At 37.4% G+C, this 3,846-nt stretch overlaps 1 protein-coding gene across 3 annotated transcripts in view; it reads left to right on the forward strand.

Moving 5' to 3' along the window:
• The window catches only part of LOC107656000 (receptor-type tyrosine-protein phosphatase delta-like), an 84,527-nt gene that overhangs the window by 32,657 nt on the left and 48,024 nt on the right, over window positions 1-3,846 (forward strand). The gene's annotated exons all lie outside the window — the stretch shown is intronic.

Consider the following 3,846-nt stretch of genomic DNA (forward strand, 5'->3'; position numbering starts at 1 on the left):
TTAGGCATTTGCTTTATTGTCTTAATTGACATGGATTTTTGTTGTGGTTTCCCCACTACTGCCTTTTAGATCATTCAGTGATGTTCGGGGAACCCAGTGCTCCGGGGCATTATGCTGAGCTTAAAGTATTACTGTTTATGAAAGAATGTTCTCCACGGATCATTAAAAGCATATTCTTAATGGAGCAATAAAATGAATGACTCTACATTTGAACAAAGTTCACATGGAAGGGGATTATGTGTCATGACTCTTGCTATACCTGCTCTTAGTGTGTGTGAGAGACAGAAAGAGCAAGGGATATTATGATGTTAGGGTATTAAGGTTTGCATATGCAAGAGAACAAATTTGGAGGAAAAGAGCGGAGCGGAGTTTGGCGGTTGGTCTGCGTGAGGTGTAAGTGTTTGACCCGGAATGCCCAGAGCTGTGAGAAAATGGCAGATGGACGAAGTGAGAGAGTGATTGTCAGAGTTGTGAATAATTTATTTCTTTTCCATACCTGCAGACTAAGGGTTGCTTAGAGCACACTTGAAAACTTGCACTATTTGAAAAGCAGGTTGCCTCAGCTTCAGTGGCATATGGTTTATATTAATAATGTACACGTCACAGACGCACAGTCCTTGTGCTTATTGCACAGATGTGCGTCTCTGATACCATTTATAGGTGTGGGTCTTAAGTGCTTCTTCTAGTGAATGTTGTGCTTATGACACTGAGCTGAAAGCAAGCAGTAAAATCTCTTCCTGAAACTGGAGAAGAGTTTAATAGCACTGATGTGCTCAGTGCTTAAGGCTTGATCAGCTCAAGTGTTCTGCATGTGCATTACTGTCAAAACCATATGGTTTAAGGGGCCTTTTTGGAAATGATTTCTAATCTTCTTGAGAAGAACTTGTACTCAATAGCCATTATATAGCGGTATAGATGGTCTGATGGACTGGGGCAAGTATGATTGTGTTTCAAGTCAGTTCATGGAATACTGTATTTATGCATTAGTTATGTTTGCGTGAGCTTAAAACTACTGTTGAGCAAATAGGAATGCAAAAGAGTGAGATATTGAATACAGCTAGACGAAACAAAATAAAATGGAACAGAACTTCTGCATACTTTTTGTACTTGACACACCGTTATAAAAATTCAACGCTAATGGCTGTAGATGCTAAAAAAACAAACAAAAAAACAGCGAGACGAAATGCAAAGACGCCTGTTTGATGCATGACCAAAGTAGACCAAAAATTGAAAAGTACAGCATGGGAGCAGAATCTATCTCTCTATCTATCTATATATATATAATACATATGTAAATCTTATATACAGAAATCTTAATGTTTTATATAAAACGTTTTGTTAAAAAATAGTAGCATTATTTTTTCTTTCTCTCAAGGGCAGAAATGTGTTGCTTATTGAGAGAAAGAATCGGTATTATTATGTACTGCTTTGGCTATCACTGTGTATTTTTGTATTTGCACATGCACAATCAACTCACAGCAAGATGAGCATGTGACAAGATTGGTGTTGCTTACAGATAAGTGGAAGAATAAAGCATTGTTCTCTGGAATCTCTATTATGTATTTTTTTAATGGCTGCTAAGCTGTACAACTGACAACCAATTTCCTACATAGCTGTGCTAGTTTCACAGCTCTTTCATCTTTTTCTTTTTACATGATAAAATAATATCAGCTCAAATCAATATTTCATGTCCATTTATTTATTTTCCAAGCAGCTGTGTAGTAAGTGGGATAATGTACAGTCGGATAATGTATATACTGTAGATGGTCATTATTGCAAAGTGAACCTCAACAGGGTGATCAGAAATTGAATATAGGGTTTATTTTGCAGTAATGCAGAAACCTTACTTGTTTTTTTGTTTTTTTTTGAGTATTAGTTCATCTGTTTGGAAGGCTAGTTTCACACAAGTCATTTCTGTAACACTATTGTCGCCAACTGGCATTGCAAAAATAATGATTGCACTGACTGAGGTTTCCCGAACTGTTCCCTCCGTCTTCCATTGTTTAAACCTGCCCCAGATTTATGCCATTGGCTGAGCCATTGTTGCTATGTTTGGCTTGTGGGGAAGTAAACAGCAATGTTTTGAAAGCGCCACATTGTAAATTAATCTACAAATAGCTCCTAGTTGTCTCTGTACATTAAGCTGAGATGAGAGAAAGTACATTAACAGTGAAAAATGTGCACCCTTTACCTTTAAAAAGTCAATAAAGTATGTGAGGTTCTGTGAACTTGTGAAAGAACTTGTATGCCAGCATATTCAGACTTAATTTAATAGGATGGGTCCTATAAGCTAAACATCAAAGAATTGTGATCAAGGAGATTTTCTAGTGATGTACAATTCATGAACTAGAGGTTCAGATCTCTTTTTAAAAGCATTTTTGCCTCTTTATTGGATAGCAGAGTCAAATGTGAGGAGAAGAGGGGCAAACGGGAAACAACTAGTGTTACTCACAGTATGGCGTATAAGGTGGTAGTCAATACAAGTTACAAAACAGTGCACCTGATTAAATCACAAATCACAATGGCTCAGTCTAAATCACTCATGTGTTAATGCTTAGTCAATTTAGCAGCTCTTTCAAACTGGTTGTTTCATGAATCAGTTTGATTTAGCGATTTGTTTACGTCATCAAAAATGTTTCCTGACGACCCTGGGGGCATTTTAACAAGACATAAGTAAAAGCGTATGAGGTAATGAAATATCACTGCTGTATTTTGGATTAAGTTAGATCATTACATATCATAATGACTGTAATTTCATGTGCTGCAGTTCAGTCTGTTCAGTTGCAGCCTAATTGTTACTGTCTAAATGCCACATAAAGGAACACACTGTTACTTACAGCACTGTTCCTGTTGAATTGAGATGTTTGATTCAGTACAGGCCCTTACTGTTTGGAACCTATTTAGAACTATTCATGAGAGGTTTACAAACATTTTTATTGCTAGTTTTACTGCCAGCTTTATGAAGATAGAAAGTACTGTTGTGATATGCCGTGCATACCATGTTCCAGTTTTTAAATGCAGGCAAAAATACAGATGTATGATGAAAAAAAAGAATGGTTCTCAGTTGTTAGTGATCAGGCACTTTTAAAAGGCTTGTTATAATGATTATGGTTTATTTTAGCTTGGTGCTGCAAATCCTATTTGTAGGATATAAAATATGAAATTATGGTAATCGATTTATACAAGCTGTTTGTTTGTCTTCTGAAGTGTTTTTATTTAAGAAGCACCTATCAACCCTCTACATTGCGAGTAAATCACTCGCATATGCGACTAAATCTTACTCTGGGCGACCAAATAATGTCTAATATTAGCCAATGGCTAATAAATTCTCAGATTTTACTCGCCAGTGTGTGAGTTGGAGGTTAAGTGTAGCACAGATATATTTTCACTCACAGAACACTGACTGAGCGCTTCAGAGTTTCACTCTCCGTCAAGCGATCTGTGCTGTATGGATGTGCAACGCACCTGTATTTAACGTACCGTAAACTCTAGTGCGAAGGCGCACGACTCCCCGTCGCGTTGTTTCACACACACGCAGAGAGAGAGAGAGAGAGAGAGAATTGACGCGCTACATGTAAACGATATTCTTTGTTGTATTTTGCTGTCAGAATAACGGAGTTCCTTTGGAATTCTTCAGCGTTTAAGAACTGCCGCTTTCTCCGGTAGTGGGCGGAACTAATGTGCAAACGGCAATCTCATTGGCTGGCGCTCACCTATTATCGTCCCTGTTTTGATTTCAGCAAATCAGTTCGAGCGAACGCACACAACCTGATTAATATTCATGAATCCAGTAGCTCATTAATCCTTAGTGCGTTTTATATTGTTCTTATTAATTCGTATCATTAT

This window comes from Sinocyclocheilus anshuiensis, unplaced genomic scaffold, assembly GCF_001515605.1.
Source record: "Sinocyclocheilus anshuiensis isolate Anshui unplaced genomic scaffold, SAMN03320099.WGS_v1.1 scaffold85, whole genome shotgun sequence".
Classification (NCBI taxonomy): Eukaryota; Metazoa; Chordata; class Actinopteri; order Cypriniformes; family Cyprinidae; genus Sinocyclocheilus; species Sinocyclocheilus anshuiensis.